General features: G+C 41.2%; 1 long non-coding RNA gene and 1 other non-coding gene across 2 annotated transcripts; both read left to right on the top strand.

Moving 5' to 3' along the window:
• The first annotated feature begins 8,038 nt into the window (after positions 1-8,038).
• LOC118357771 (U5 spliceosomal RNA) lies at positions 8,039-8,154 on the top strand. The gene has a single exon (XR_004820355.1). It is a non-coding gene; the product is annotated as a U5 spliceosomal RNA (small nuclear RNA).
• A 1,356-nt stretch (positions 8,155-9,510) lies between these two features.
• LOC127911463 (uncharacterized) lies at positions 9,511-11,378 on the top strand. Its single transcript, XR_008078680.1, has 3 exons — positions 9,511-9,644; positions 9,711-9,776; positions 9,843-11,378. It is a non-coding gene; the product is annotated as an uncharacterized LOC127911463 (long non-coding RNA).
• Positions 11,379-12,567: the final 1,189 nt, after the last annotated feature.

The following is a 12,567-nucleotide window of genomic DNA, read 5'->3' on the forward strand; positions in this document are numbered from 1 at the left end:
TCAGCATCCGGGTCCCACTCCCTCCTCTCTCCGCCCTTCCCTCTCGTATTCGTTAAATACGCGTCTTTCTCTCAATTCAATGGGCTCTCTCTCTCTAAATTCAACACATACACCGTATGCGCGACTGCCTTTTTTCAAGCACATTTTCACAGAATTATGGAATAGATTCTTACCAGGATTATAAAGATAATATTTCTTTGCACCAAATTTCTCCTTTACTGACCTAATGAACAACATACATGTTGTTAAAACCAATGAAAACAACCATGAATAAAAGTACTTTCCTTGTGAAAACATAAAATCTGTAAAAGCCATTTAAAATGTGTACTAATGATCTAACAAAGGTAAAACATTTTTAAGACATGAAAAAACATGTTAAAAAGCCACTTTGTTAAAAAGCTGTCTTCAGTCCCTTGTACAGGAGCGGGGTGAGTCTTTATCAAGCTCGCCTCATCCTGCTCTCCTGAATAGACCATCGTCCAGTCCTTCGGGGCCCAGAGGAGATCCCTCCCCTAGGCGCATCGCCCTAGGCACCGCAGCGCTGTCAGGCCGTGGCCACTGGGACCTAGGGTGTTGTGGGGGACCCTTCGCCTGGGGTCGAGGCCCCCTTCTTTTCGTACCACCCCAGGGCTTCCGTGGCTACCATGGCCACTGCCTGGGGGGTGGTCTCTACGTTTTTCGCTACCAGCAGGTTACGGGAGGACCACAGTGCTTCCTTCAGACACGTGAGGGTGGGCCAGAGCTTGGTGAAGGTCTTTGCACACATAGACAACTAACACCCCATCGCGCCACAAAAGCCGCGGTCCTTGCAGAGCTAGGGGAACCAGTACTTCAAGGTCTCAGAGCAAGTGACTTCACCGATTGAAACGCTATTGGCGCGCACCACCACTAACTAGCTATCGGTTACACAGATTGCCCCTTTAACTTTACTGAAGTACACATGTTCTATCTAAAGTGTTGTATCAACAACTGAATATTTGCAGAATTTTTGTTTTCTGATTTTTTATGTATCTTTGCTACTTTCAGAGGATTGATGAGGGGTATCCTACGCACTGCCGTGTATTCATGGATGCCAAGGGAAACCAGGCTGTCCCCAATTTTTTTTACAAAAAAAATAAAATTATTCATCTTTCCTCTCACTGTGTTTCATAATTGTCTTTCAATTCGCAAGAGGCTGGCTATATTACCGGAGGAAGAATCCTAGTGAGCGAAACAGATGGCCTACACCTCTATCTGATGCTGTCTGGTCAAAAAGAGTGACATTGTTGCCACCCATATCATTGAATACAAGGAAAGACAGAGAGCATATGCCTTCCCTTGAATTTGTTTAAAATATACAGTGGGGCAAAACATTATTTAGTCAGCCACCAATTGTGCAAGTTCTCCCACTTAAAAAGATGAGAGAGGCCTGTAATTTTCATCATAGGTACACTTCAACTATGACAGACGAAATGAGAAGAATAAAATCCAGAAAATCACATTGTAGGATTTTTAATTAATTTATTTGCAAATTATGGTGGAAAACAACGTGTCAAGGGAAGCCAGTTTGGATTTGGCTTCACACCAATCACAAGCCAAATGTCATTTACAGAAAAAAAAATGAATTTTTTTATCTCGTTATGTCGTTGTCCTCTGGTGGCTAGCTAGCTAGCTAAAATTGTCCATTTCCTAAGTTAGCCATGAATGGAGATAATGATTTTGCTGTGGTTTTACTCAATTATCCATACTGGCCAATGCTTATAATTGCGATTCTGATCTAACCATGAATTCATACATTGTGCCCCTGGCCTAAGTTTAATATGCAGCTAGATCTAGCTGGCCTTGCACATCGTTGTCCATGAAAGGAAGTTAGACTTGCGAGCAAGCAATTTAGCCAGGTAGACAACACAAACTAAAAGCATGTACTGTATGACAGAGTCATGAAAGAGAGGAGGAGGGCATTGGCGTTTCTGGGTGAGTCAACATGTTCTTTCTACTTGCACACACACACACACACACACACACAGAATGAAGTACCATGGACATCCATATGATATTTAGCTTATGTTGATTGGAAATTGTTTTGGGTATTTTAGTTGTCGCTATATTAGACTAAGCATAGGTGAAATTGATGTTGAAATATTGAAGTTGAAATGGTGCTGGAATAGTGGAGGCAGCTCCGGTTTTTCTTCGTGACTTGCGGTAACTCCGTAGTTCTAAATCAGTAGTTGTTTACATTTATTTAAAATGTCAGAAACATTAACTTGCTTGACCATGCTGTAGTAGGTCAGTAACTGTGGACTTCAGCTGACAGATGTTGCTTTCCGGCTTTGTGATGAAACAAAGGTGTAGTCAAATTGATTCTGCTACTGTGTCTTCTTATTGTCTCTGCTTTAGGCTTATCTATCACGTGGCAAGGGATATAACAGGTTATAAAGCAAACAACATATTTATCACAACACATAGGTTGTAATATGACTACTTTTCCTGGCTTAGCTTCCTCAGTGATTTTACCCAACCCTAAAAAGCAGGTTTGAGGAGTTAGCTCGGTAACTTTGGTCAACTTTGAGTTCAACTAGGGATAATCGGTCATACGAAAGTGGCTCACCTTTTAGCCAGGTACATTTCTACGGCAATGAATCCTACAGAACTAACCTGCTCCGGGGCAGGCCAAGTCACGGTTAACTTCACTTACCCTGAATTAAGTGACTGAGCTGTGAGTTGGGGACCAATTAAATCAGATTCCCATCATCCCCTTCATTTGAGGAAGACGACTGATTAAATAATTTATTCATCAAATGTTTTCTTTGTTAAAAATATCACAGTACACATTTAGTAATGACAGAATGCATTTTAAACTTCCCGCAATGTAACACACATGCTTCCCGCAATGTGACACACGTTCTTTATGACTAAATAAGAAATATACTGTGTATGTATAAAACATTAGGAACACCTCTTTCAATGACAGACCAGGGACACGGTGCATGTTAATTTTTTCTCCAAGCACCACACAGCTGATTCAAATTATCGAAGCTTGATGAGTTTGGGAAACCCTGCCCTAAACCCTCGCCACTGAACTGGGAGAACCTTTAACCATATTACTTTTAACTGATCTGTTTAAATCTACAAGTGTGTGCCTAGTGGGAAGGTAGCCTCAACCCAGACAGAATCACCCCATGTTTCCTGCAAACAACAAGGAGTAGTTAGGACATCACGAAATGGTCGCCTAAAGTCGTCAGGACGTTGTGTTATGTTCCCCTGAAGGTTTTGTCTAGTTCCCGTGGATGTACCCAAGTATGTTTTTAAGACTTTCTCGGGACATTGTGTCATATTCCCCTGAACGTTCTTGGGATGTTCTGTCTAGCTCCTGGTTTGTCCCGGGGACATCACCTGATGAGCGCAAATTAACGTTTGTTGTACCCAGGTCACGTGCACCCTAGTCTACCCTTGTTACTGTTGACCAGCGCATCAAGGCCCTGATTGGTGAACAACTGATCCATTCACACAACCTGGTCTCAGAGCATTTCATATTATTCTATACCTAAATCAGAGACACTCCACTTAAACTGAACATAAATATAAAAGCAACATGTAAAGTGTTGGTCCCATTTTTCATGAGCTGAAATAAAAGATCCCAGAGATGTTCCACGCGCACAAAAAGCTTATTCCTCTCAAATTTTGTGCACAAATTTGTTTACATCCCTGTTAGTGAGCATTTCTTCTTTGCCAAGATAATCCATCCACCTGACAGGTCCGGCATATCAAGAAGCTGATTAAACAGCATGATCATTACACAGGTGCACCCTGTGCTGGGGACAATAAATGGCCACTCTAACATGTGCAGTTTTGTCACACAATACAATGACACAGATTTCTCACGTTTTGAGAGAGTGTGCAATTGGCATTCTGACTGCAGGAATGTCGAACAGAGCTGTTGCCAGAGAATTGAATGTTCATTTCTCGACCATAAGCCACCTCCAAAGTCATTTTAGAGAATTTGTCAGTACATTCAACCGGCCTTCGCAGACCATGTGTAACCACGCCAGCCCAGGACCTCAACCTTCTTCACCTGCGGGATTGTCTGAGGATAAAACCCTTTTGTTGGGGAAAACTAATTCTGGCTCCCAAGCGAGTGGGCCTACGCCCTCCCAACTGCACCCCTTCCCAGTCATGTGAAATCCATAGAATTTATTTCAATTGACTGATTTCCTTCTGTGAACTGTAACTCAGTCAAATCTTTGAAATTGTTGCATGATGCATTGATATTGTTGTCAGTATATTATAGTATAGTATATGTTATGTTTCATGTGGTATTTCTCAGAATGTCAGTGGGATAACGTCACGCCAAAACCCTTAAGGGACCTAATGGGAACATCGCTGAATGTCCTCAGGACGTCCCGTTTGCTGGGTTAACTTTGGCACGTTGTAGAATTTTGGTTTAAAGTTTGGTCATGTGTTTAGGTTGACTTTCTAAGTCTTCTTCCACTTCAATGAAACTATACATGAAAAACCCGAAACAGTCCCGTGTGGTACAAACACTGACACAGGAGACAAAACCCACAAAACCCAACACAAAACAGGCTACCTAAATATGGCTCCCAATCAGAGACAATGACTAACACCTGCCTCTGATTGAGAACCATATCAGGCCAAACACAGAAACAGACAAACTAGACATCCAACATAGAATGCCCACTCAGATCACACCCTGACCAAACAAAACATAGAAACATACAAAGCAAACTATGGTCAGGGTGTGACAGGATGTTATGTTACAATTTTCAGGCAAAGGTCTACCCAAGTCCCCACCAAAATATTCCCCAACACACCAGAAAAACCTGTGCCACTGCTATCAAGAAGCAAAAGACTCAAACGCAGCACAAGCCACCAAGTAATGATGGTGAGGATGACTCTTTACAACGTAAGCCAACTCCTTATTCTTGATCATTGTATTTGAGAAAGGTCATACAATTTTTAAAACAATTAGCATGATGTTGTCTTTTATTGCAGAGAATAATATTGGTCTCTCCCATGGCTTAACCCTGGAGCATGAGGGCACGGAGTCTCCTTCTGCCTTCGTAATTGAGGGATCCCCCTCACCAAATCACTGCAAATGATCAAATCAAGCTTTATTTATATAGCACATTTGAGACATGAATGCAATTCAATGCTCTTCACAGAGAAAAGCTAATGAAAAACAGTGAAAATAAAAAAATATTTACTACAACGAACATGAGAGGATAAAAAAAAAGAATTATCAATAAAAACTGAAAGACTAAAAAAACAACCCTAAGGAAAAGCAAAGCTAAAAAGCTGTGTTGTAAGATGTCTTTTAAATATGTCCACAGTTTTTCACCCTCCTCAGGTTCTCTGGCAGGCTATTCCAGAGACAGGGGGGGCATAGTAACTAAAGACTACCTCTCCATGTCTCTTGGTCCTAGGCTTTGGGATTGTTTAAAAGGTCAGGGCCAGAGCACCTGAGGGACCTAATGGGTACATAACTCAAAAGCATGTCTGGTGACTCAGAAACCAATAGAAGAATCTTAAAAGGATCTAAAACTCACAGGCAGCCAGTGCAGAGACTTTCACACCGATGTAATGTGTGCTCTCTGTCTGGTCTTGGTCAGTACCCGTGCTGCAGCATTCTGTATGTTTTGCAGTTGACCAACAGCTTTCTAGACCAGATAGGAGAGCATTACAGTAGTCAAGCCTGCTTGTAATAAAAAACATGGATGATTCTCTCTGTGTCAGCCTGAAATAGAAATGGTGGCATCTTGACAATGTTCCTCAGGTGGTAAAAATATATTTTGGTCACAATCCTAATGTGTGATTTCGAAATTGAGTTCAGAGTCTAAAATGACACCTAGGTTTTTGAACTGGTATTTTATCTTTATTGCCCATGATTTAAAATGTGTGGACAGATTCTCTCTCTGTGCTTTGGCTCCAATAATACGTACCTTTGTCTTATCTTGATGTAGCTGGAGGAAGCAGCCGTCCAAGTATTTAAATAACTAATACAGCCTTATCAGAATACAGCTTTATAAGAACGCTGCCAAGGGGTACCATATATAATCTGAACACTGCCGCACCCCAAATCTAACCTTGTGGAACGCCACATGTGATATCTAGTTTTTCTGAGTTATGTTCACCAAGGGCGACAAAATCTCTGGACCGGTTAAAAAGGTCCTAAAGAAATTTAGAACAGGACCGGAGAGGCCAACCCACCTCTCCAGTCTGTCCAGAATGCAGCACTTAAATCCAATGGTAGGACAGAGAACTGTTTGGCATCTGTGTTGGCTCTAAGACAATTTTCCACTTTAACCAAGGCTGTCGCTGTGCTTCAGTGGGCACGAAAACCAGATTGGTATTGTTTTTTTTAAATACAGTACAAAAATGCAGCTAATTTGAAAACAATTTCTCAGGAATTTTGCTTAGGAATGGAAGGTTGGAGATTGGCCGTAAATTGCTTAGAGTTTAAGAATCTAGATTACTTTTCTTCAGAAGGAGTTGCACCACAGCAGACACAAGAAATTTTTCCAAAAATTGTTTACAGACAGATTATTTCTCTTATAATTCACTGTATCACAATTCCAGTGGGTCAGAAGGTTACATACACTTTTACATGTGCCTTTACAGCTTGGGAAATTCCAGAACAGGATGTCATGGCTTTAGAAGCTTCTGAAAGGCTAATTGACATAATTTCAGTCAATTGGTGTACCTGTGGATGTATTTTAAGGCCTACCTTCAAACTCAGTGGCTCTTTGCTTGACATTATGGGAAAAAAAAAAAAAAGTTGTAGACCTCCACAAGTCCGGTTCATCCTTGGGAGCAATTTCTAAACACCTGAAGGTACCACATTCATCTGTACACAAGTATAAACACCTTGTGACCACGCAGCCATCATAACGCTCAGGAAGGAGACGCGTTCTGTCTCCTAGAGATGAATGTACTTTGGTGCGAAAAGTGCAAATCAATCCCAGAACATCAGCAAAGGACCTTGTGAAGATGCTGGAGGAAACAAGTACGAAAGTATCTATATCCACAGTAAAACGAGTTCTATATCAACATAGAACTGTTTGGCCATAATGACCATCGTTATGTTTGGAGGAAAAAGGGGGAGGCTTGCAAGCCGAAGAACACCCAACCGTGAAACACGTGAAGCACGGGGGTGGCAGCATCATGTTGTGGGGGTGCTTTGCTGCAGGAGGGACTGGTGCACTTCACAAAAAAGCCAGACATTAAAAAGCCAGACATCAGTCAGGAAGTGAAAGCTTGGTCGCAAATGGGTCTTCCAAATAGACAATGGCCCCAAGCATACTTCCAAAGTTGTGGCAAAATGGCTTAAGGACAACAAAGTCAAGGTATTGGAGTGGCCATCACAAAGCCCTGACCTCAATCCCATAGAAAAGGTGTGTGCAGAACTGAAAAAGCGTGTGCGAGCAAGGAGGCCTACAAACTTGATTTAGTTACACCAGCTCTGTCAGGAGGAATGTGCCAAAATTCACCCGATTTATTGTGGGAAGCTTGTGGAAGGCTACCTGAAACATTGGCTCAATTTAAACAATTTAAAGGCAATGCTACCAAATACAAATTGAGTGTTTGTAAACGTCTGACCCACTGGGAATGTGATGAAAGAAATAAAAGCTGAAATAAATAATTATCTTCTATTATTCTGACATTTCACATTCTTAAAATAAAGTGGTGATCCTAACTGATTTAAAACAGGGAATTTTTTTCACGCTCTAATGTAATCCAAGGCGAAATCAGCACCAGAGTGCCTGCCACCTATTGACAAGATTCACTAGTGCAAATTCAACTGCGCATGCGTACGACGTTACCCATCATGCACTTGACGTGAAATAATGTTATTTCTTTACTATCATATTTTAAAACAGGAATATATTTATGCTATCCTAATACTCTGCAATACATGGTTATGACTGGTCACGTTGAACAGGGCACGAGATTTGGTTCGGGGTGCCGATATTAATATTATCGCTATGGGGAATGTCATGTCCGTGAATCCCTGTCCAGTTTGACTTTTTCTAAAGGTAGTACACTCTGGTTTCGCTTCAGATCGCATAAATCTTTCGCCTTTTACTAAAGATTTCCGTGGAGAGGAACATTATGAGTATTAACTAATTTTTTGATGCCCTGTTTTACGGCGGGGCTTCCTTACATTGTGAAAGAAAACTATTGACGTTCTATTTGTTCTAGGTGGTGTCGTTTCCAGATTTGTCTAGATGATTTATGCTCAATTTGCATCCCAAGTAGTGATGGGTATTCTGGCTTTTTTCATTGTACCGGTTTGTTCAACTCAGCTCACCAAAAAGAGCCGGCTCTTTTGGCTCCCAAACGGCTCTTTTGAAAAATATATGTTTTGTATTTTTTCAAGTCAAACAGTTTTCGATAGTTTGAATATGATTGGTGTTAAAACAATTCTAATTAAATTATTAAGTGAAACCATACTCTAACTTAACCATAATGTATTTAAAAAATGCATTGGTTTGTTATGAAAAATAATACTATTAAACATTTGCCTTTAAAGTATAACTTTTTAATGTATATAGACAAAGTGCATATACATCTAACCATTCAAAAGGGATTACAATCTGAACAACAAAATAGAATATTGCACCATATCAAAGAAAAATAAATAACAATTTGCAAATCTGCAGCATCCCACAAATTGAAATAAATGTAAGAAAGAAGGATGCTATTACACATGTGTATTTAAAGTATAACTTTTTAATGTATATAAACAAAGTGCATATACATATAACATTTCAAAATGAATATAATCTGAGCAACATAATAATAGAATATTGCTCCATACTTTTTAAACCTGGGGTCAAGTGCCGCGGTTTCTGATAGCACGTGATTATATTCCATTCTGTGGAACTTTCTGTTCATTGATGAAGATAGGGTGTCCATCAACTCTGTCACATGTCCTGTGGTTACATTTGCTTCTCTCTGGCGACTGGCTGTGATTCGCTGCAGACCCTTCCTTACACAGGAGTATCATTTTTGATGATGTCACATAGTTCAGGTTCATGCTTTGTCTACTGATACTACATTCTCATCTGACATGTAACCGACATGTGGTTACCCTTGATGTCCAGCAGTCAGTGGTAAGGCAAACTACAGTAGCTTTTTGGACTCTTTCCCGCACTGAAGCCTGTGTGCTCTCGTACAGTTGTGGAATAAGTGATTTTAAAAGGGTTTTCCTGTTTGGAATTGTGTACATTGGATTTAGACTATTGCTATCATTTCTAAAACCTCTGTCCTCCACGATCGACAATGTCTGGAAATCAGTGGCAATCATTTTAGCCGATGCAATATAAATTTGGCCTTGTTTTGCTACAGACATAGACTTTGGCATAAACTGGTCCATAGAAGACTGCGTTGTTGTGGGTCACGGAGTAGGCCTACTTGACTGAGTGGATACATCTCTACGTGTGGAGGTGCTGGCTCCACCACTATCACTAGCAGGCCTACTTGACTGAGTGGATACATCTCTACGTGTGGAGGTGCTGGCTCCACCACTATCACTAGCAGGCCTACTTGACTGAGTGGATACATCTCTACGTGTGGAGGTGCTAGCTCCACCACTATCACTAGCAGGCCTACTTGACTGAGTGGATACATCTCTACGTGTGGAGGTGCTGGCTCCACCACTATCACTAGCAGGCCTACTTGACTGAGTGGATACATCTCTACGTGTGGAGGTGCTAGCTCCACCACTATCACTAGCAGGCCTACTTGACTGAGTGGATACATCTCTACGTGTGGAGGTGCTGGCTCCACCACTATCACTAGTAGGCCTACTTGACTGAGTGGATACATCTCTACGTGTGGAGGTGCTAGCTCCACCACTATCACTAGCAGGCCTACTTGACTGAGTGGATACATCTCTACGTGTGGAGGTGCTAGCTCCACCACTATCACTAGTAGGCCTACTTGACTGAGTGGATACATCTCCACGTGTGGAGGTGCTGGCTCCACCACTATCACTAGCAGGCCTACTTGACTGAGTGGATACATCTCTACGTGTGGAGGTGCTGGCTCCACCACTATCACTAGCAGGCCTACTTGACTGGGTGGATATATCTCCATGTGTGGAGGTGCTGGCTCCACCACTATCCACCACTATCACTAGCAGGCCGACTTGACTGAGTGGATAAATCTCCACGTGTGGAGGTGCTGGCTCCACCACTATCACTAGCAGGCCTACTTGACTGAGTGGATACATCTCCACGTGTGGAGGTGCTGGCTCCACCACTATCACTAGCAGGCCTACTTGACTGAGTGGATAAATCTCCACGTGTGGAGGTGCTGGCTCCACCACTATCACTAGCAGGCCTACTTGACTGAGTGGATACATCTCCACGTGTGGAGGTGCTGGCTCCACCACTATCACTAGCAGGCCTACTTGACTGAGTGGATACATCTCTACGTGTGGAGGTGCTGGCTCCACCACTATCACTAATAGACCTACTTGATGGTAAGATGCTATTCAGTATATTATATTTGTCCTCTTTTCTGTTATAACATATGAAAAGTTATTATTATTTCTGTGCTTGCAGCAGGCAGAGCACACTGTCGTTATTGATAAAAGTTATTATTATTTCTGTGCTTGCAGCAGGCAGAGCACACTGTCGTTATTGATAAAAGTTATTATTATTTCTGTGCTTGCAGCAGGCAGAGCACACTATCATTATTGATAAAAGTTATTATTATTTCTTTGCTTGCAGCAGGCAGAGCACACTATCGTTATTGATAAAAGTTATTATTATTTCTGTGCTTGCAGCAGGCAGAGCACACTATCGTTATTGCTCATACTTTTTATTGTTTTGTATTCTTGACACTTTTGGGGACCAATTTCTTACAGTTTTTACTCTACATACACAATTCATACATCAAACACCTGCAGATCTGGATACTGATGTGACATGCTGTGACTTCTTGGGGGAGGGGATGTCTTCTACATCCTGAAAAGGTCTGAAGAAGAGAGGTTGAAACATGAAAAAGGGAAGAAAAAACAACACACTACAAGTCACAGCATGTCACTTCAGCATCCAGCTCTGCAGGATCAAGTACCCTATAGGCTATTCCTGTACACACATCCCTAGAGGTTCCCTTACATTACTTAATGACCACAATCTGTTTTCTTTCTAGACGATACTGAAAACAAAATGTAAGTAAGTCATACATTCTTATTCCACTCCCTATGCACCCTCTTGTACTAGAAATATATAAAACATAAACATCTAATTTGCTTATCACGTCTGTGTGTGTTATCTTGCCAAGTTTTTTTGAGACCCATGTGTACACTCGCAGTGATGGTGCAACACGATGTTTTACATTAAAAATGTTGTCTAAACATACTATTAAACTGTTGTTTTACTGTCTTCTGTTACCAGCACAAGAGAATGTTTCAATCATTGACTTTAGCATTGAAAACGAAGAGCCAACTTCAGATCAGCCAGCAGAGATACTCCTGATGTCCCAACAACTGTATGTGACAATACTGATCAGTATGATCCATCTGAATCTTTTGAGGAAGTGTTGCCTAATTTCATGGATTGGCCCTATGATGATAACTTTATCTTTAGTGAGGGATTTGAAAAGGTGTCTAGCGAGGAGGGTGCACAGACAAAATCTAATGACACAACAAAAACAGGCAAACCAGTATATGACAATGCATCCATAACTGTTGGAGAATGCCTTTTGGTAATCATGGCTTACGCACACGGTCATAAAGTAACTGTTAAGGCCCTTAGTGATTTGCTTAAATGAACAACATTGCTTTGTGCAGATAGTCTCAACACAGACTGCTTGAGCAGTGTACAGAAGTTCAGAGACTTTGATCCCCACTCTGCATCTTCCCCTATTGTGATGCATAAGCATTGCAGCAAATGTTTTGCGTCAGTAGAGAGTGAACAATTGCAATGTCTGACCTGCGGGACCAGCATCTCAGAAACATGATCAGAATCATCCTTCATGGAGGTTCAAATTGATGCTCAAATAAGATCATTGTTTCTCAAGCCTGGTTTTCAGGAAAAGCTTAACTTTAGATTTTGTAGGAAGAAGAACGATCCTAATAACATAGAAGCTATATATGATACAGAAGTTTACAGACAGCATACAGATGAGGATGGTCCTCTTTAAAGCAGTAAATTGCCGTGTGCTGCATAGGACCCCCATTGTGACTCGCTTGTGGGCGTGCTGGCAGCATATTAAGGCAGCATGTTCGAAATCGCATCAAGAATTCAGCATAGCAAGTTTATATGAATGTCTGGTTATTAAATGGGCAAATAGTTTAATAGTAATATGTTTTAAAACAATCTGTTGACAGACAAACTTTGCTGCCCTGTTTCCAATTGTCCACGTGGCTGGGAGAACCTATTCAAGTAAGTCAATACACTTAGAATTTTTTTATTTTTTTTTATTAGCTAACTAGCTACAGTGCCGGCTAACTAAAATGAGCTGCTAAATTTTCTAATTTTAGCTAACTTTAGTTGGCGAGCTTGTATCTAACCAACTTGAAAAAATGTATCTATAGCTAGCTAAGTGAATGAAATA

The sequence above is a fragment of the Oncorhynchus keta genome, chromosome 24 (genome assembly GCF_023373465.1).
Source record: "Oncorhynchus keta strain PuntledgeMale-10-30-2019 chromosome 24, Oket_V2, whole genome shotgun sequence".
NCBI classification, from domain to species: domain Eukaryota; kingdom Metazoa; phylum Chordata; class Actinopteri; order Salmoniformes; family Salmonidae; genus Oncorhynchus; species Oncorhynchus keta.